A 23278-nucleotide genomic window follows, 5' to 3' on the forward strand; every position below is an offset into this window, starting at 1 on the left:
CATGAAAGAATGTTGAATTTTATCAAATACTTGTTCTGCCTCTGTTGAGAAGATCATGCATTTTTTTCCCTTCATTCTGGTAATGCAGGGCTTTATCTTAATCAATTTTTATATGTTGGGCCATCTTTACATTCCAGAAATAAATCCCACATGGTCATGGTATATAGTCTCTTTAATGTGCTGTTAAAATCTGTTTGCTAGTGTTTTGGTAAGAGTTCGACACCAGGTTTGTAAGGGATATTGGTCTGTGGTTTTTCTTGTTCTTATAATATCTGTGTCTGGTTTTTGGTGTTCAAGTAATACCGCCCTCATAGAAAGAGTTAGGAAATGCCCTCTTCTCTTCAATTTTTTTGGAAAATTTTGAGAAGGATTGGCGTTAGTTCTTTGTAAATGTTTAGTAAAATACACTAGGGAAACTGTCACATCCAGGACATTTTGTTGTTGTTGTTGTTGTTGTTGTTGTTGTTGTTGTGAGATTTTTTCATTACTGTTCAGTCTCCTTCCTAGTTATAGGTCTGATCACATTTTCTCTTACGTCATGATTTAGTCTTGGTCAGTTTTGTGTTTTTAGGAATGTGTCCATTTCATCTAGACTATTCATTCAATTTGTTGGCATACAACTTATTTATGACATTCTTATTTTTGTTTTTAATTCTTAGAATCAGGAGCAATGATGCCACTTTCATTTCTGATTTTAGTAATTTGAGTCTTCCCTCTTTTTGTTTTCTTAGACCATCTAGTTAAAATTTGTCAATTTTGTTGATCTTTCATCAAAGATCATATGGTTTCATTGATTTTTCTATTATTTTTCTATTTAAAATGTCAAGTATCTCTACCATAATGTTTATTATTTCCTTTCTTATGCTAGTTTTGAGTATAGTTTGCTCTTCTTTTTCTAGTTCCTTAAGTTGTAAAGTTAGGCTGTTGATTTGAGATCTTTTCCTGTTTTTAATGTAAGAACTGTACAAATTTCCCCCTTAGGTGAGTCATCCTACGTGCAGTTTGTTCAGAGAATTTTAGCAACAATAAATGTGGGATTTTGTTAAATACTTTTCTGCACCAATTGAGATGTTCGTCATATTAGTTTGTTAATATGGTGAACAATATTAATTGAGTTCTGAAGGTTAAACCAAACATGCATGCCTGATAAACCCCATTTGTCATAATATATTATCCTTTTTATTTGATGCACACAAATTAAATTAAAATTAGTTAATATTGTACTTTGAATTTTTATATCCATGTTTCTGTGATTTTTTCCCCTAGATCTCATTCTGGGTATGTTTATTTGTTTGTTTATAATATCTTTGTGTAGTTTAATATCAAGGATTTGCTGTCCTCATTGAATAAGCTGGTAAATATTCCCTCCTGTTTAATATTCCAGAGGAATTTGAATAGAATCAGTATTATTTCTTGTTATACATTGCCAGATTTCTGAAATCACCTGGACCAGGAAATTTATTTTTGTTTTTGTTTTTGTTTTAACTACAAACTCAATTTACTTAACAGACGTAGGGAGCTTCCAGTTACACATTTCTGTCTGAATGAGCATTGGGTTTTTTGTGTAAATTTCAAAAATTGTCTATTTCATCCAGTCTTTAGTTTATTTACATACATTTATTCATAACATTCTCTTTTTTTAGTGGGTAAACTCCAGAATATCTGTCACCACTCTCATTTCTAATAATGCTATTTGCGTCTTCTCCCTATTTTCCTGATAAGTCTAGGTAGAGATTAATTGAACAACTTTTCATTACATTTGTTTTTTTCTCTGTTGATTTTTATTCTGTTTCCTTGGTTTCTATTCTGATCCGTATTATTTTCTTTCTTCTGTTTCTTTGTGCTTCATTTGATCTTCTTTTTATAGTTTCTTAAGGTTAAAGTTGATGTTATTAAAGTTATATTATATTATATTATATTATATTATATTATATTATATTATAAAGTTGATTTGAGATCTTTCTCTTTTTTTTTTTCTAGCAAAGGTGTTTCAGGCTATAAATTTTCTTTCTCAGTTTCAGCACCAACCCACAAATTTTTAAATTTGTTGTTTTCATTTTCATTCTGTTAAGAATATTTTTCCACTTTCTCTTTTAATTTCTTCTTTAAAAGTGTATTATTCAGCTTCCAACAATTTGAGTGTTTTTTTTTTATTTATATTTCTGTAATCTTTGATGTATCTTGAGTTCTCCTTTAGTTCAATTGTACTCAGAATACCTATGTGATATGACAAGAATCCTTTTAAGTCTGAGACTTGTTTTATGACCCAGAATATAGTCTATCTTGGTAATTGTTCCATGTGTAGTTCAAAAAATGTGCATTCTGCTCTTGTGTGGAGTACTCCACAAATATTATTTAGTTCTATGTAGTTGATTCTGTTGTTCAAATCTTTAATATTATTATTGTTTTATCTACTTGTATAAGTTATTGAAAAAAGGGACTGAAGTCTCTGATGATAGCTATACATTTGTGCACTCCTCTAGTTCTAACAGTTTTTCTTCACTTATTTTGAAGTTGTTACTAAAGAATTGCAGGGGCATCTCAGTGGCTCAGTTGGTTAAGCATCTGACCATCTGACTCTATTTTGGCTCAGGTCATGGTATCATGGTTCATGGGCTTGAGCCCCATGTCAGGCTCCAGACTGAGACCACAGAGCCTGCTTGGCATCCTCTCTCTCTTCTTCTCTCTGTCCCTCCTTATTTCTCTCTCTTTCAAAATAAATAAATAAACAAATAACAACAAAAAATTGTTTAGCAACATTATATCCTCTTGATGAATTGGCAGCTTTATCATTATGAAATCACTTTTTTTTATGCCTGACAATATTCTTTACACAAAAATCCACTTTTTCTGGTATTCATATAACCACTTCAGCTTTATTTTTAATCACACAGCACATTTAAAAAAATACTACTTTACTGAGATGTAATTCATATACCATAAAATTTGTAATTTTTAAGAGTACAACTCACTGGTTCAGCTCATAGTCGTGCAGCGCTCACCACATCTAACTTTAGAAAACTTCTATCAACCCTAAAGAAACCCCATACCCATTAGCAGTCACTCCCTCTCAGTCCTCCTTCTGGCTTCTGGAAACCACTAATCTCTCTCTGGGAGTGTTGGTCATTAGTCACTCTAATCCTTCCAGTTTTTCTTTCGCCAACCTTGGATACATTTTTCACATGCAGCTGCTTATCAGTACCTAACTGAATGCTCAAAAGGGAGCCTTCGAGACCACGAGGCACTTCTAACTACAGTGGAACGATGTTGACCCAGTTTGTAACCACCCACTAAGCGAGGACACAAATAGAACGTCCTACACTTACGACCACAAATCCTGCCCTTTTCAATCACCCAGAAGTGAATAGTGTCACTTCTTCAAAACTGTTCAGGTCATGATGTAAAAACAAACAAACAATAATAACAACGAACCCAGTCCAGATCATATCAAACAAATAATTAATATGAGGCAAGGGAAACAGAAAAAAATAAGAAAAATTGTTTCCAACCCAGGTAATTTTCAAGAGCTTATCAGACATTTGATCCAAGTAATCAGTACTTGTTCAAACACAAAGAGACCCCTAGTACATCCAGGGTTTATAAATGTTGACTATCACCACCCCCATTCTGACTTTAAAAGTTTAGATCAATGGGGCACCTGGGTGGCTCAGTTGGTTAAGTGCCCAATTCTTGGTTTTGATTCAGGTCATGATCTCACGGTTTTGTGAGTTCAAGCCCCGCATCAGGCTCTCTGTCAGCACAGAGCCCCTTCAGATCTTTTGTCCTCCTCTCTCTCTGCCCCTCCCCCACTTACATGCTCCACCTCTCTCAAAAATAAATAAGCATTTAAAAATAAATAAATAAATAAATAAATTCATAATCAATTTTCTGTGCTAATACAACTAATACATTCATCTGGAACTCAACAAAATCGTAGACTTTTTGGAGCAAAGCACACTCTATCTCTCAACTTACTGGCGCTGAAAGCTACCCCAGCCCATAATCAGAGACTTTACATTGGAAAGCCTAGTTCTAGTCTCTCTGTAAGTTGTGTCCATACGGTAAGACCATGAAGGCCACTTGGAATATCTCAGCCTTGTACTTTCAACCCATGCGCATCTTTAGCTCTCGATTCCTTACAAGGGGCTCTTTTTAGAACGCCTCATTTGAGGGGCACCTGAGTGGCTCGGTCAGTTGAGCAGCCGACTTCGGCTCAGGTCATGATTTCGAGGTTCGTGAGTTTGAGCCCCGCGTTGGGCTCTGCACTGACAGCTCAGAGCCTGCAGTGTGCTTTGGATTCTGTCTCCTTCTCTCTCCGCCCCTCCCCTGCTCATGCTCTGTCTCTGTCTCAAAAGTAAATAAACATTAAAAGAAAAAAATTTAGAATGTCTCGAGTGTTGAGTTGAAGAGTTTGTCTTTATGTAGAAAGTATAATGAATTAATCATTCTTCTGTGTGCCATGCTGTAGCACCCTCAAGTAGTTGATTATTCTACATTGTATAAACAGTATTACCTGGTTGATCTGTGTAAGAGAGTTGAAATGCTAATTTTGGGATCCAAGCAATCACGTAAGACCTATTTTCTGCTCTTCTTCTGGTGTGTTAATGCAGTTTAAACTTACTTTTTGTGCATAGCAGATAAAGTATCTGAGATGCATGCAAATATTGGTGCCATTTGTATTGTATTAATATGTCGAAAAACCTTGAAGAAATAAGTATCTTTCCATTTGCTCACTTGTAATCTGTGCTTGTGAGATAGACAAGAACTTACAAGTTTGTACTTTCTGGAAGGGATAAAATAAGTTGATAAAAGAGGTCCAAAGATATTGAGTCACTTTCCCAAAAGCACAAAGGGAGTTCATTTGAGAATGAGGTGTGTTTGAGGTCAACGAACTGAAATGCAAGAAGAATATACATCTTCAGGATACATTTCAGTATCATTTCAACCGGTTATTTGAAAGTTTTCATCAATGGGCACACGGAGACAAAGCCTGAAACATTTGTGGGTAAGTGTTCATTAATATGTTAACCTACTTTAAAAGGAAAATAAGTATCTGTAAACGAGAAGATGAATTTCCCTGAAAACAATGTATCATTTTAAAGTCGAAGCAATGGGTTCTATAAAACATGAGTCAATCTTCAGAAAGGGAAAGTCATCCATCAGACAAAAGGCTGGGAACTACCATGTCTGACGGCTCCCGAATTCATTGTCGACACAGCCGTATAGTCTTCCTAGAGCTAATGAACATGTCCTCAAAGCCAAGACGTGGCATAGTCTGCAAAATTGCTCTAATTATCAGAAAACTAAATCATGCAAAAGAAGTATGCGGAGCCACCACGAATGTAACATTTTTGCACGCTGCTTCTTTTAGCTGCATTTTTACCTGATTAACCACAGAGATGTTTGTTTCATGGAATGGAGTCAGCGAGTTTAGAAACTGAGCTGAGTACCTTCAGCCAACAGAAGAAGCTTAACATGGCAACCTTCCAGAGTACTGTGCCTAGAGAAGAAAGGGCAACCAAATTTATCAGCTTAATATGTATATATATGCATTAATATTTTGAGGGTGATGGAAAGTTAGTTTACTTTATAGTTATTGCTTAAATGGGATGCTACTACACTCTAACCTCTGAAACATGCTTATTTTATTTTAAGATAGTCTTTGGTTTATGTTTCCATTAACAGTGTGCATATCTGTCTCATACTTTCAGACAGCTGCAGAGGACTCCATGATACTGATGTATCATTATTTATTGAAGAATTCTGTTATTGATTGTTTTTTTAGAGTGTCTATAAATTCTATTACAAACAAAACTATAATTGCCATCTAGGACAAATTTCTTTGTGTTTTTTTTTTGGGGGGGTTGGTATTTATTTATGTATTTATTTATTTTGAGAGAGAGAGAGAGAGAGGGAGTGCAAGTTGGGAAAGGGCAGAGAGAGGGAGACACAGAATCCAAAGCAGGCTCCAGGCTCTGAGCTGTCAGCACAGAGCCCGACACGGGGCTCAAACCCACGATACCGTGAGATCATAACTTGAGCCAAAGTCGGATGCCCAACTGACTGAGCCACCCAGGCGTCCCATAGGACAATTTCTTTGAAGTAGAATTACTTGGCCCAACAGTACATAGTTTCATAAAGTAGATAGATAATGTGAAATTGTCTCAAATTTAGTTATAATTCAACCACAGTTTCACCACAACATGGTCAACTGTTCTTCTGAGAATTGCTTTTTATTCCCTTCCATTTTTTTTCTAGTGTGTGTGTGTGTGTGTGTGTGTGTGTGTGTGTTTGAATGTATGTGTGTCTTTTTCTTATTGATTGGTGGGAAACTTTTACGTATTTACGATATATTATCAAATTAAGAGATGCCAAATATATTTTCCCCATTAATTGCTTGATTTTGAACTTCAAGTATCTTTTTCATGAAGTTTTTCTGTATTTAATAGTTTTTCTGTATTTAATCAAAGTTGGAAGTTTTGTTTGTTTGTTTTTTGAGAGAGAGAGAGAGAACAGGGAAGGGAAAAAGAGAATTCCAAGCAGGCCCTGCACTGTCAGTGCAGAGGCTGACATGGGGCCCAAACCCAGGAACCCTGAGATCATAATCTGAACTGAAATCAAGAGTTGGTCGCTTAACCAGTTGAGCCACCTAGGGGTCCCACAAAGCTGGAAGTCTTGCATGGGAGGAGGATTCTAGGTTTTATGTTCTACTTAGAAAGATCTTTCTTAACATTAAAATATAGAACTATTTTATTCTAACCCTACAATTTGTCAGGTTTAGTTCTTTTATCTGTGTGAATTTTTTGGCATACATTTTGTGGTGTGAGTCTGATGTTTCTTATTTCATAGAAATATAAACTGTCACAACATCAATTGTGAATAGTCCATACTTCCTTACTTATTTGAAATTACATCATAAACTAAATTTCTTATTCTCTCCCATTGAGAAAATTTTTTTATATTCTAATATCACCTGTTTCATTAACTATATACACACAACTATATATAGTTAATATATAACATAAATTATATATAATATATAGTTCAACATATAGTTGAATATATATTTTAATATATAATTATATATATCTTTGTACTGATGTTCATTTTGTTTCACAATAGGCCTATACGTATTTGTATCATTTTTTGTTTAAGATACATTTTAGAGCCAAAATTCTATAAAATTTTCTACTGGGAGCCGAATTAAAAAGCCTAAACGTTACAGGTGAATGACTTTCATAATGCTGGTTTCTCTCTCTCTCTCTCTCCCTCAATTTCCATATGTATAAAATGGTAAAATTAACGCTATAAGCATCATGCAAATATTATGAGGAAAAAAATGAGTTACTATACGTCAGCCCATAATAATGCCAAATAGTTTTGTTATTATTATTACTGTTAGTTTTTCTAACTCAAAAATGGAAGATATATCCATTTTTCAACTATTTAGTAAATTGTTAGCATCATTTTCACAGCTTGATCTTGAACACGTTTTATTTATAGATACTTTATTGTTTTTATTATTAACATGTTTTTATTATGAACTACATTTCCTTCCTGGCCTTGCTACTATATAGAGTACTGGTGTGTTTAACGTGTACAGAACTACCAAAGTCTCTTCACTTTTTTTTTTAATGTTTATTTTTGAGAGAAAGAGAGAGAGAGACAGAGTGTGAGCAGGGGAGGGGCAGACAGAGAGGGAGACACAGAATCCGAAGCAGGCTCCAGGTTCCGAGCTGTCAGCACAGAGCCCAAAGGGGGGCTCGAACCCACAAACTCTTGAGACCATGACCTGAGCCTATATCAGATGTTTCACCAGCTGAGCCCACAGCTCCCCCACTGAAGTCTGTTCTTTTATTTTTTTTTAAGACTTTACATTTTTGGAGCAATTTTAGGTTCACAGCCAAATTGAGACAAAGGTACAGGGATTTCCCATGCAACTTCTGTCCCCAAACATGCGTGGCCTCCCCACTATCTCTAGTCCCACCAGAGACGTACATTTGTCACAATCGCTGAACCTACACTGACAGGTCATAATCACCCAGAGTCTGTAGTTTACATTAGGGTTTGCTTTTGGTGTACATTCTATTTGGTTTGGACAAATATACAATGACATGAATGGTTTTTTAATCTTTTTTTCTGTTATTGTATTAAATATGGTTCCATTTTCCAAGTAGACATCAGATAATCTGCAAAGATTTTTCTTCTTAGTATGTAAATATCATCTTTTTTTTTTCTTTTCTCCTTTCTTGCTTTATTGTCTAAGGTATCTAGAAGAGTGTTGATAAGACGCGATTAAACAAACATCCTTATTTCATCCTGATCCTAGGAGCTAACTTCATGAATATATTAATTAGGTCTTTAAAAGTCTACTGGCAAGTTAATGAAACAAAACATCACATAAAACTTAAAAATTACTTTCAAATTACAAATCTAATACATGCTTGTTATAGAAAAAATGTGAGTATTTTTTAAATTACTATTAATTCCAGTGCTCAAAGACAGTTACTTTTTGTGTACTTTCATCCAGTTGTATCTACATGGATTATTTTTCTAAATAGTTTATTTCACTGTGTTTACATCAAAATTGTATTTTGCTTAGTTCACTCTTTACTAAAATATAAGCATTTTTAAAAGATTACTAAAGATATTTTGTCAACATTCTTATTAGTGGCTGCATTTTATTTCAATGTCAATTAGATCAACATCCCTGAATTATTCTGTTGAGATTGTTTTCATATTTTACAAAAGTAAAAGGTTATGTTTTTCATAACAGTTCTATACGTTTGGTTATTTTTGTAAGGTTGATTCCAGGAAGGGAAATTAATAGATCAAAGGGAATAAATATTATGGGGCACCTGAGTGGCTAAGCCAGTGAAGCAACAGGCTCTTGATTTTGCCTCGGGAAATGATCTCGTGGGTTTGAAGGATGGAACCCTGTGTGGGGCTTTGCCCTGACAGTGCGGAACCTGCTTAGAGTTCTCTCTCTCCCTCACTCTCTCTGCACCTCCACTGCTGACACCCTCTCTCTTTCAAAATAAATAAATAAACTTAAAAAAAGTATTGAGTATTATAAGACTTTTAACACATTTTGCCAAAGTGCTTTACAAAAAAATTTTGCATACCCATCGTTGATGCTGAGGATGTTTCCTTCAATTGCCAATTGAATAGGGGTAATAAATCTATTTTTATCCATATTTCTTTATTCTGAGATTGAATACTTAATTATTGTGTTTGTTACCAATATGCTTTTACTAATCTGTGTTCACATTCTTTTGGCTAGTTAATAGGCTTTCAGGATGTTCGTATTGGTTAAGTGATTAGAAGACTAGGCACATTAACCTTTTATATAATTGGTAGATGTTTATTTTTCCCAATTCTTTTAGTGACCCATTAACACATGATCGCATTTGTACTTTTGTAAAAGTTTCTCTTTTAAACTTCATTAGTTTGCCCACAGAAGAATATTTACTTCCATGTAATTTGCAATTGGAAAAAAATACACATGGTATGTCAAAGATCAGTGCATTATCATGTGTATTATGATAGCACATATTTATTGACTATAAAGAACAGTCGAAACATTTTACGTTGAGAAAACACATAATAAAATCCCACATTTCTTTAAAAACATGTTTTATGTATTTATGCACATATATATACATGTATTATGTATATAGATATACATACATTATATATGTATATATATACATATAGAGAGAGTTGAAATGTAAATGTTGTTATTTTGAGATATCGTAGTCACGAATTACATTTATTTTTAGTGTGTTTTCTATTTTAATAAGTAATGAACATAAATTATTTTTTTAAGGCACAAAAAGTTTGTTTTTAATCCTTCCAGAGGACTCTGCTTTCATTATATATCAGAATAAGTTCCCAGATAGATAAAATATACAGTCTGGGGAAAGCACAAAAAAGCAGCCACCAGATGATTCTGGAGAGTGAAACAAACAAACAAGCAGAAAACAAACAGCAGGCATATTTGGGAAGAGATTTAAAACTTAGAAGAGGGAAGAGCCCCATCTTTGGGGCTTTGGCCGTCACAAAGACCATTGTCACAGTGTGGTGCAGGGCAACAGAGCTCCGAAAAAGCACCTACCATGTTTCTGACCTCAAAAAGACAGAAACCACGGCACCACAACTGTGGTGAGGTGAGGGGGGAGTCTTGGAAAGAGCAAAGGCTGAAGAGAGCTCCAGGTTCTATGTGTATGAACTCTGCCTCGACTTCAGAAGGAACACAGGACGATACCTGTGTGGGGTCACTCCACAACACAGCTAGGACTAAAATAATCGACTGAGGTCTGAGGTGCTGGTAGTTGCAGATGAGGAAAAAATCAGCACTAGAAAAAAATCAACTTTAGACCCTTTGTGTCTAACCAATCTAACTGCATGCTAAAACAAAAGCAATGAAACTCTTGTGAGGAGTGTGTGTGTGTGTGTGTGTGTATTTAATTTTATATGTATATATAAATCCCCAGAACAGGATATTCACAATGTCCTGAAGACAATAAAAATTTATGTGACAGTTGAGGTACCATGAATATACGACCCCCTCTCGATGAAAAAGACCAAAAACAGGCCAATCTTGATATGACCAAATGTGGGAATTGTCAAAGAATTTACAGCAGTTCTTATTACCATCCTCAATGAGATTAAGGAAAATATATTCATGATAATGAAGAGTTAGGAAACTCGGCAGAGGAATAGAAAATACGAAGAAGATCCACATTGATATCAGAGGACTGAAAGATGTAATATCTGAAGTGTAAAAATCACTGAATGCGCTTAATAGCAGAATGGAGATAATGGAGAAGAAAATCAATCGACCCAAAGATAAATCAATAGAAATGATACAATCTGAAGAAAGAGAACAGGCTCTAAAGTAATAAACTGTGCCTCAGATACATACACATCAAGATTAATTTATCTAAAATGCACGCAAGTTGAGTTGAAGAAGGAAAGATGAGGGAGAAAGGGAACAGGAGAATGATATTTAAAGAAACAATTGCCAAAGGTTTTCAATTTGGGTGAGTGGTGTAAATTTGCAGACTCAAGAATCGCAGTAAAGTCCAAAGATGACAAATATGGTGAAAAGCATACCAAGGCACATCAGTATCAAATGGCGGAAAAACAAAAACAAAGATAAAATCTTGAAAGCAGCCAGCCAGAGAAATGTGACACTTTATGGCAGGTGCACAATAATTTCAATGACGTGGACTCACCCGTCTTCAAAATAATGAGTTTAGAAACAAGAAAATCAGTTGAGATGCCAAAAGGAAAAAAAAAAAAACTAATCCAGAATTCTATATGTATGAAACAATCCTTCAAAAAGTATTTCTTAATAAAAAAAGATTAAAAGAACTTCAAAGCCACACACCCACTGTAATAAGTGGTAGATAAATTTCTCCATGTTGAAGAGAAATTGCCGGAAGAGTGAAACTCAGATCTTCAGAAGAAACGGTAAGAATCACAAATGGTAAATAATTGATTAAATATAAATGACAATATTTTTCTCATTATATCTGTAAAATACATGACTTAATGGTATATATATATATATATATATATATATATATTTCATACAGTATAATGATTAAATATAATGCTTAATATATATATATTTATATATTTATATATTTATTATTATCATGGGGGTATGTTATTCTGTTGATGGATGTTACATGAAGTCTATAGCATAAAGAATCCCTAGTGTTGATAAATTAACAAAAGCAAAAATTAGTTCTTTGAAGGGTAAATAAACTGACAAACCATCAAGTAGATTGAGCAAGGAAAAAAAAGAAAACAATGACCAATATTAAGAGTGAAGGAAAAGTTATTACTACAGAACCAGCTGACATTAGAGGTATAATAATATAATGACCATATCATCCATACAAACTTTATAATTTACATGAAATGGACAAATTCATTGAAAGAAACAATAAGGAAAATGACACAAGATGAAACTGAAAAGTTGACAAGTTATTTGATAAAATAAACTTGCTATCAAAACTTTCCTACCAAGAAAACTTCTGGCTCATATGTTTTCATGGTGAATTCTATCAAACAATCAAGGTAGATATGACCAGTATTAATTACATGAAAGCTTTCAGAAAACAAATGAAAAGGAAAGACTTTCCAATTTTTTTATAAGGACAGCATATCTCTAACGCTAAAATCTGGCAAGTGCATTATCAAAATGAATAAAATCACTCATGATCATACATAAAAAAATTGTAACAAACTATTACTAACTGAATCCAAAATTACATATAAGATGGATAAAAATAGGATTTATCCAGGTATGCAAGATTGTTTTCACAATCAAGAATTAATTAACGTAACAACATAGCACTGGGTAATTTCAGTTAGTCTGGATTGACCACAGATTTAGCTCTAGAGCTGCTGATTCTAATCCAGTGTTACAGAATCTATTAAAGATCAAGGATGTTCTGTAACTATCTGTACACAAGGTGTTTCAGAGAAGACTTTCTTCAGCTTGACAACATTGTTTATTAATAATTAGATTTATAAATTGGACCAGGTTTCAGTGGAGCTTAGCTGAGTTTCAGGGCAGGGCGGGGGGGTGGGGAGGGGGGTGGAATGTAGGAACTCAAATATTAAAGCTGGACACATAGCTCAAATATATGTGACCATGAGCAGACTTTGGGGCTTCCTGTTATAGAAGTGCTTTGCATAAGCCAACAGTGGTGCAAGCCCTCGAGCAAAGTGCTTTGGTGCAACACAGGAGTGTGAGGACAAACAGCCTGTGCCCGAAATTCCTGGACCCCTGTCAACACGTATCTTCTTCTTCCACCGTCCAGTATTCTTTAGGTATAATAAAGCCGGTCTATTAGAATAAAACATTTGAGCCTCCAATTACTGTCCTAATTTACCATATTTATAGAATATAAGAGAAAAAACATACTCTTGATATATATAGAAAAAGCATTTCACAGAACTCAATGCAAATTAACAATAAAAAAGTTCAGGGGCACCTGGGTGGCTCTGTCAGTTAAGTGTCTGCCTTCTGCTCAGGTCATGATCTCACGGTTTGTGGGTTCAAGCCCCGTGTCTGGCTTTGTGCTGACAGCTCAGAGCCTGGAGCCTGCTTCGGATTCTGTGTCTCCCTCTCTGTGTGCCCCTCCCTGCTCTCGTGCTCCGTCTCTCTCTCTCTCTCTCTCTCTCTCTCTCTCTCTCTCAAAAACAAATAAACATCAAAAAATAATAATAAAATTTAAAAATTGTTTTTAAAAGTAGAAAGTTGGTAAAAGTGTAATATAAAGCATATTCCTCAATCTGATAAACATCATCTACAAACAACTTATAATAATGTCATGTTTAAAGATGAAATATTTAATGTTTTAATGTAGTGGGAAGAATAAAATAAGCATTCCCACACTGACCATTTTTATTAAGCTTTATATTAAAGGTCCTAACTACTGTAAAAGGTAAAAGGAAGAAATACAAAGTACAAAGACCACAAAGGGAGAACCAAAACTCTATGTAAAGATGGCATGACTGTTTACATTTTTAAAAAATGCTAGGAAACTTACAAAACAACTATTAGAACTAAAATCAAGGGGACACCTGGGTGGCTCAGTTAGTTGAGTGTCCGACTCTTGAGTTTGGCTCAGGTCATGATGTCACAACACAAGAGTTTTAGCCCTGTGTCAGGTTCTACGCAGACAACACAGACTTGCTTAGGATTCTCTTCCTCTCTCTCTGTGTTCCTACCCCACTCATATCATGCCCTCTCTCTCTCTCTCTCTCAAAATAAATAAATAAACTTTAAAGAAAAAGAACTAAAAATATACATTGAGAAATCCATCAGATCCATGGTAAATACACAAAAATCAATGTATTTTTGCACACTAAAACCAATTAGAAACTGAAATAAACCACTTACAGTAGCATAAAAAAATACAAACTGAAAATTCATGGATAGTGGGGATTAAACAACAGGCTCCTGAACAATCAATGAGTCAAAAAAAGAAACCCAAAGAGAAATCGGAAAATACCTGGAGACAAATGAAAATGGAAATGTAACATACCAAAATTTATGGGATGTAGCAAAAGTAGTTCTAAGAATGAAGGTCATGGCAATAAATGTCTACCTCAAGAAATAACAGAAGTCTCTAACTTTACGTAAAGGAACTAGAAAAAGAACGAGGGAAGCACAAAGTTAGTAGGAGGAATAAAGTAACAAAGATTAGAGCAGAAAAAATGAAATAGAGACTAAAAAGGCAATAGAAAAGATTAATAAAACTAAGAGCTGGTTCTCTGAAGAGACGAACAACATTGACAAATATTTACCTAGACTCACCAAGGCGGTGGGGAGGGGGAATGACAGCACTCAAATGAATAAAATCAGAAATGAAAGAGGAGAGGTTACAACTGATACCACAGAAATACAAAGGATTTTAAAAGACTAGTGTGAACAATTATACACTAACATATTAGATAACCTAAAAGAAATGTTAGAAAAGAAAAATACAACCTAGCAAGACTAAATTATGATGAAAAAGAATATCTGAATAAACCAGTTACTAGTAAGGAGGTTGAATCAGCAGTCAAAAACCTCCCAACAAATAAAAGTCCATGACCGCAAATTATCACTGGTGAATTCTACCAAACATTCAAAGAAGAATTAATACCAAACCTTCTCAAATTCATTAAAAAACAAAAGAGAGGGGCATACTTCCAAATGCCCTTTACAAGTCTAGCATTACCCTGATACCAAAGGTAGACAATGATGCCACAGAAAAGGAAAATTATAAGGCGATATCCCTGATGAAGAAAGAAATAAAAATGTTCAACAAAATATTAGCAAACCGAATTCAACAAAACATTAAAAGAATCATATATCATGAGAGAATGAAATTTATTACAGGGATTCAGGGATGGTTCAACATCCACAAATCAGTTAATGTGATATGCCACATTAACAACATGAAGGATAAAAATCACATGATCATATCAATAGATGAAGAAAAAGCATTTGAAAAAAAATCAGCATCCATTTATGATAACTCTGAACAAAGTGGGTACAGAGAGGACATATGTCAACATAATAAAAGCCATATATGAGGGGTGCCTGGATGGCTCAGTGGGTTAAGCATCTGACTCTTGATTTCGGCTCAGTTCATGATTTCATGGTTCATGAGATCTAGCCCCACATCAGGCTCTACTCTGACAGCATGGAACCTGCTTGGGATTCTCTCTCTCTGCCCCTCCTCCACTTGTATTCTCTATTTCTCTCAAAATAAATAAACATTTTAAAAATAAATAAATTAAAATAAATACATTAAAGGCATATATAAAAAGCCCAGACCTAAAATCATACTCAATGGTGAAAAGCTGAAAAGTTTTCATCTTATGTTAGAAAAAGACAAGGATATCCACTGTCACTACTTTTATTCAACATAGTATTAGAAGTCCTAGCTGCAGCAATTGGACAAGAAAAAGAAATAAAAGACTCCAAATTAAAAAGGAAGAAATAAAACTCATTATTTTCAGATTATCTTGTATTATATTAGAGAAAACCCTAAAGACCCCATCAAAAAAACTGCAAGAACTAATAAACAAATTTAGTAAAGTTGCGGGATAAAAAATCAATGCACAAAACATCTACTGCATTTCTATACACTAATGATAAATTATCAGAAAGAGTTATTAAGAAAATAATCCCTTTTGCAATTGTATCAAAAAATAAAATGAAATACTTAGGAATTAATGTAACCAAGTAGAAGACGCATGTGTTAAAACTACAAGACATTAACGAAAGAAATTGAAAGATACACAAACAAATGAAGAATCATTCCATGCTCATAGTTTGGAAGAATTAAATTTGTTAAAATGTTCATACTAGCTAAAACAATATACAAATTCCATGCAATCCTTGTCAAAATTCCAATGGCATTTTTTACAGAAATAGGACAAAAAAAATCCTAAAAGTTGTGTGGAACCATAAGAGACCTTAAAGAGGCAAAAAAATTCTTGAGAAAGAAAAGTAAAGTGAATGCATCCCAATCTTTGCTTTCAAATTCTATTACGAAGCTATAGTAATTGAAACAGTATGCTATTGGCATAAAAACAGACACACAGACTAATGAACAGAATAGAAAGTCCAGAAATAAACCCACCCATGTATGGCCAATTAATTTATGACAAAGGAGCTAAGAAATAAAATGGGGAATGGACATTTCCTTCAATGAATGGTGTTGGGAAAATTGGATAATCACATGCAAAAAAATAAAAGTAGGTCATTAAATTACATCATACACAAAAAGTAACTCAAAATAGATTAAAGGCTTGAATGTAAGACCTGAAACCATAAAACTCCTAGAAGAACACATAGGCATTAAGTTTACTGACATTGGTCTCGGTGCTGATTTTTTAATCTGACACCAAAAGCGAAAGCAAGAAAAGCAGAAATAGACAAAAGAACTACATCAAACTGAAAAGACTCGGCACAGCAAAGAGAACCATCAATGAAATGAAAAGGCAACCTACTGAAAAAGAGAATATTAGCAAATCATATATCTGATAAGGGGCTAATATCCAAAATATATAAAAACCTCGTATTTGAACAGCAAAAAAAAAAAAAAATTCAATGAAGAAAATGGGCAGAAGAACTGAATAGACATTTTTCTAAAGAAGGCATACAGATGGCCAATAGGCACATGAAAAGATGCTCCACTTCATTAATAATCATGGAAATGCAAATCAAATTTACAATGTGATCTCACCTCACATCTGTTAGAACGGCTATTATCAAAAAGGCTAGACATGACAAGTGTTGGCAAGGATGTGGAGAAAAAGGAACCCTCACGCACTGTTTCTGGGAATGTCAATTGGTGCATCCACTATGGAAAACAGCATAGCGTTGCCTCAAAGAACCAGAGACAGAACTGCCATCTGATCCAGCAGTTCCACTAGTGGATATTTATTCAAAGAAAATGAAGACACTGATTTGAAAAGATATCTGCACTCTCATATTCACTGCAGCATTATTTACAATAGCCAAAATATGGAAACAACCTAGTGTCCGTTGATGGATGAATACAGAAAATGTGGCATATATGTTTGAGAATTTGTACATTTACATTTGTGTATATATGGAGATACGCGTGTGTGCATATGTATGTGTGTGTGTTTATATATTTGTATATGTGTGTGTTTATATATTTGAGTATTTGGATGGGTGTATATACATGTGTGTATTATAATATGTATACTATAACCTATAATTTATACATATAGAAACACACATACACACACAACGGAATATTTTTTATGGTGATAAATTTATATTTAGATGTAGCCAGTTTAGATCATCCCAATTTTGAATGAACTGAACTCAGTTTAGATCATCCCAATTTTGAATGAACTGAACTCAGTTTAGATAATCCCAATTTTGGTGGCAACATCCAAAGCATTATAGTCAGGAGCCAGCCAAACATATACATTCTTCTCTCCATCGGACCTGACCCGGTGTTGACCTTGGTCACATCAATGTCATAGAACTTCTTCACAGCCTGTTTGATCTGGTGCCTGTTGGCCTTCACATCCGTAATGAACACAAGTGTGTTGTCATCTTCTGTCTTCTTCGTGGCTGACTCAGTAGTCAGCAGCAACTTGGTGAAGGCATAGTGGTTAAGCTTCTTTCTCCTGGGGGCACTCTATTGAGAGTATTTGGGCTGGCTTTAGAGATGCAGTGTCTTGGGCCATGAGAATGTAGGTGATGTGCAGATCTAATTTTTTTTGTGGCTGTGAATGCCTCTCAGCACCATTTCCCTGGCCTTCAAAGCCTTTGCTTTGACTGCAGCTTTGGGAGGGGCAGGGTCTTCCTTCTTTGCTTTGACGTGATCTTCGTGAAAGCCACACAGAGGAATATTATACAGCCATAAACCGTTTGTGAAAATATGTATAGATCTCAAGGGTTTTATGCCCAGTGAAATAAGTCAGAGAAAGACAACTAACATATGATTTCTCTTATATGTGAGTCTAAAACCTACGTTCATAGATAAAGAAAAAAAAATTGATAGTTCCCAAACATGGGGAGTAGGGGTGAAAGAAATTGGTGAACTGTTTTTGTTTTGTTTTGTTAGTATAAATAAATTGAAGTTAAAAAAAAGTAAAATATTTAGAAAAATTAAAAAGAGACATGTAAATCATTTACACTGCAAACTGTAAAATGTTGCTGAGGGAATATTAAAAAGGAACCAACTGAATGCAGAGATATATTATTTTCCTTAATTAAAAAGCTCAGGGTTTTCCTCCAACATGGTCTAAATAGTCAATCTACTCCTAATCAAACTCTACTAGATTTACCTTTCTCTGAAAAAAAAAAAAAAAGTTCAAACGTTGACAAGCTAGTTCTAAAATTTATATAGGCACTCAAACCAGCTAAAAGAGTTGTATTTTAAAAAGGATGATCAGGGCACCTGAGTGGCTCAGTCGGTTGAGCATCTGACTCTTGATTTTGGCTCAGGTCATGATCTCACAGTTTGTGGGATAGAGCCCCGTGTCTGGCTCTGGGCTGATAACACAGAGCCTGCATTGGATTCTCTGTCTCTCCCTCTCTCTCTCCTCCCCTCCCTCCCTCCCTCTCTCTCTCTCTCTGTCTCTCAAAATAAACAAACAAACAAACAAACATAAATGAAAATCAAGATGTAAAATTTACACTACCTGATTTCAAGACTGTTGTGGTTTTGCTGAAAAAACAGATAAATAGAACAGAATAAACAGTTTAGAAAAAGACACATGTTTGTGGCCAATTGATACTTGACAATAGGGAATGAGAACTCCTTACAACAAATCACACTGACACTCTGTGGGGGAAGGAACTGACACTGAACATCTCTGTGGGGGAAGGAAAGTGACCTTTACCCTCACATCACACAACATGGTCCATTTTCAGGAAACGCTGAGTTGTGTGATGTAAGAATAAGGGTGTATTCAGTTTGGTGTGGTTATTTTCTTTGACATTACATGTCAAAGGGAAAAGAGTAAAAGGAAGGGGAACTTTTTGCAACTTTGAGGTAGGCAAAGATCTCCTAACAGAAAAATCATTAAAAACAGTATATGTGACTATTTTGAAATAAAAACTACTCGTGTTTCTTTAAGGAAATAAAAACGAGACCCAGAATGGTAGAAAAATGTTTGTAATCCATGTAGGCGATGAAGAACTTCTACCCAGAATATACAAAGAACTCATAAAACTCAATAATATTAAAAAGAAACACAACTTTTATTTTTTTTATTTTTTTTTAAAAAAGGTTTGTTTATTTTGAGAGTAGAAACAACTTTTAAATAAGCAAAATTTGGACAGACTCTTCACCAAAGTAGATGCATCACCAAAAGATAGCAATACATATCCATTATGAAAGTCCAAATTAAAAAGACTGCCAAGGGGCACCTGGGTAGCTCAGTCAGTTAGGCGTCCGACTCAATTTCGGCTCAAGTCATGATCTCTTGGTTTGTGGGTTCAAGCCCCGCATCGGGCTCTGTGCTGAGAGCGTGGAGTCTGCTTGGGATTCTGTCTCCCTCTCTCTCTGCCCCTTCCCCGCTTGCTCTCCAGCTGTCTCCCTCCAAATAAATAGAAACAAACTAAAAACAAAAACAAAGACTGCCAACACCAAGTGTTGATGAAGCTATGGAACAGTGAGGCTCTGTCTGAATGTCAAATGGTACCGTTACTTTGGAATATTCTTCGCGGTTTCTTTTTTTTTTTTCCAACGTTTATTTATTTATTTTTGGGACAGAGAGAGACAGAGCATGAACGGGGGAGGGGCAGAGAGAGAGGGAGACACAGAATCGGAAACAGGCTCCAGGCTCTGAGCTGTCAGCACAGAGCCCGACGCGGGGCTCGAACTCACGGACCGCGAGATCGTGACCTGGCTGAAGTCGGACGCTTAACCGACTGCGCCACCCAGGCGCCCCAACTTCGCGGTTTCTTAAAAAACTTCAACATACACCAATTTCTGAGCATTTATCTAAGAAATTACTTTCACTCCTAAATCTTTATCTAACAAAAGTGAAAGTGTATGTCCATACAAATGCATAGAAACATCCACAGTAGCGTTACTTTGAGGAATCAAGGAGACTAGAAGTAACACAAATGTCCACCATCAACAGGTGAACAAAGAAAATATAGCTTATGCATAATACGAAATTCTACTTAAAATAAAAAAAAAAACAAACGACTGACACACATCATGCATCTTAAAACAATTATGCTGAGTAAGAGAAATGAGATATAAGAGTGTACATACAGCATGTTTCCATATACATTAAATTATTTTTAAAAATGCAAACTGTCTACATTGACAAAAAAGCTGATCACCGGTTTCCCAGGGACGGAGGGAAGAATTGACTGCAAAGGTACAAGAAACTGCTTGTGTTGGAAATTAGTGGCATCATGATTGTAGCAGTGGTTTTCACAGTTTGATATTTTTGTCAAAATGCAGTGCATTGTCAGTCTAAGCGGGTGAATTTTATTGCACATAAATTGTATCTCAAAAATTGAAAAACATTTTTTTTCTTCTGTAAAGGGAACATGTTTTACCACACACTGAAATATTATAAATTATCTGTAAAGGAAACAGTGTTTTTGGTACATGCATAAATTAACAGATGAATAGAATAAAATATAAAATGCAGAATGAGTCCAAATGGGAATTTGGCATATATAAAAGTGACATCTCAAAAATCAGTGGGCAAAAGTAGACTTTGTAATAAATGACGTTAGGATCATGGATCACCATATGGAATACGCTAAAATTCGATCTGTTTTCACACTTTACAGCACGATACATTCCAGAGATTTTCAAAAGAAGTGGACAAATTCTTCCATAATCTCGGAAGGAGAAAATTTTCTGTGACTCAAAATTAGTACATATATAAGGGAAAGAATTGTAAAATTGTCTATGCTAAAGAAAACCTTCACAACGTAAAAGAAAAACACTGAGAGTAAAGTAAAAAGGCAAATGTCAAACTTAAGGAAATATTTGCGATTGATACCACTGATGAAAGATTTACATCCTTAGTATATCTGGCCGTGTTGAAATAGAGACCAAAAAGACTGAGAACTCGAATGAAATATGGGCATGAGATGTCAATTGCCAGTTCATAGAAATAGAAAACCGAGCGACTCTTAAATATATAAAAACACACCAAACTCACTCCTAAAATAAGTAAGGCAAATTAAAACTACCCTGGAATACAATTTCTCACCTTTTAGACTGGCAAAACTCCTAGCTTGGCAACCTGCTTGGTTACGGAGGCTGTAAAAAAAACCGGGCACTCCGTAACTGCTGAGGAGACATACAATTAAAGTAGAGAAAGTCAAAAAAGTAAGACAGGACAGTCACTTTGGAATACGGTTTGGCAGTTTCTCTCAAAGGCAAATATACGCTGACCATACAATTCAGCCATAATGCTCCTAGATATTTTTGCAAACGAGTTGAAAACGCACGTCCCTTAGAAAACCTACCCATGAACGGTTACAGACACTTACTCATAATTGCCAAAACTTGAAAGCAGCCAAGTTGTCCCTCAGTAGGCAAATGGATCCAGACAATGGAATGTTATCCAGTGAGGAGAAGAAATGAGCTATCAAGTCACATGAAAAGACGTGGAGGAACCTTAAATGAATGTTGCCAAGTGAAAGAACCCAATGGAACAAGGTCACATGCCATATGAATTCCAGCTATGTGGCATTCTGGGAAAAGACAGTAATGAGATCAATGGTGGCCAGGAGTTTGATATCAGGGAGGGATGGGTGAATGGGTGGAGCACAAGAGATTTTTAGGGCAGGGAGACTATTCAGTGCTAATGCAATGGTAGACATATGTCATGACGCGTTTGTCAAAACCCATGGAACTGTAGAACACAGAGTCAACTCTAGTGCAAACTACGAACATTAGTTAATAATAATTAGTTAATAACCAACATTAGTTAATCACATTAATTAGTTGATATTAGTTAATGTCAATGAGTCAATAACATTGAAATCAGTTAATAATAATGTATCGATGTTGACTCATCAATTATAACAAATATACCGCACTAGTGCAAGACATTACTAATAGGGAAAGTGAGGGAGGGAAAGGAGCTATATGGGAACTCTATCGTCCGTACATTTTATATTCAAAACTGCTCTTAAAATAACGCATTCTCAGGTAAATTAGGCTAAACAGTTAAAAAGTAATGAATTAATTAGGCTAAATAATTAATAAGTGCTTTGGAATGAACAACGGGTAAGGTCAAGAATGGGAGACAGAGCATGGTGGCGGTAGTAAGGAAGCTGGAAGGCAGTGCGTGGTGTTTATACAGCTAGGATAGGCCTGACAGGGAAGGCCAGACTTAAGCCTTATTTGAGGGAGGTGGGGGGTGCATTTCAGAGGCACGAGCAGAAGCACAAGAAGCAGCTGAAGGCAAGGGTCCAGGGCAAGAGGGCCTAGCAAAGAGTGAGGAGGACAGGGTCAGGGTCACTGGAGCAGCCCATTGTATAGATCTGGAGATCACACAACTCACAACTTTCAGCCTGGTCAGAGAGAAACAAGAGAGGTCTATGTTGAGCAGTCCTGTGTCTAGGAGAGAGGCCCTCAGTGTGTACCCTGGGATGGGGACAGCGGAGACACCAAGCAGCAGGATGGGGTGGAGCTCTGCATTGTCCTGAACAAGCTGTTCTCACACACCAATAGGAGGTTTTGGCTTCTTCCCCCAACCTGTAGGCCATGGGTTTTCACTTTATTTCTTGCCAAATTCAGAACTGCAACCCCAACATCTTGCTATTAAGCTAAAGCAGACAAGGGGGCAGCTAGGTGGCTCGCTCTGTTAAGCGTCTGACTTTGGCTCCGGTCATGATCTCACAGTGTGTGAGCTCAAACCCCACATCGGATGAAAGGCAGAGGCCCTCCCCTGGTGACAGCAGGGCAGGTGTGCCTCGGAAGGCATTCGGGTTGGCAAACGCCATGGTGTGTGCCAAACTTTTAAAATAGACCCTGGTTGTAAACAAAACACCAAAATAAGTCTGCCTGCTTGAAAATGACATCAACCCAATTTCTGTTTATACCCCGGCCCCACTCTTTCAAAGACATAACTTAGGAGAGGTATCTAATCTCCTTTCCACACTAGAAAATAATCATTATTTCCAAACAGCGTCTGGGGGAAGATTCAGTGAGTCTGTGCCGGCAAAATGCTTCACACGGTACCTGGCATGGAATACGTGCTCAAGGTTAGCCTGAAAAGG

General features: G+C 35.7%; 1 pseudogene; it reads right to left on the minus strand.

The window, feature by feature from the left end:
* Positions 1-17421: 17421 nt before the first annotated feature.
* LOC123582347 lies at positions 17422-23002 on the minus strand (annotated as a pseudogene).
* Positions 23003-23278: the final 276 nt, after the last annotated feature.

Source organism: Leopardus geoffroyi, chromosome B3, assembly GCF_018350155.1.
Source record: "Leopardus geoffroyi isolate Oge1 chromosome B3, O.geoffroyi_Oge1_pat1.0, whole genome shotgun sequence".
In the NCBI taxonomy this organism is placed as follows: domain Eukaryota; kingdom Metazoa; phylum Chordata; class Mammalia; order Carnivora; family Felidae; genus Leopardus; species Leopardus geoffroyi.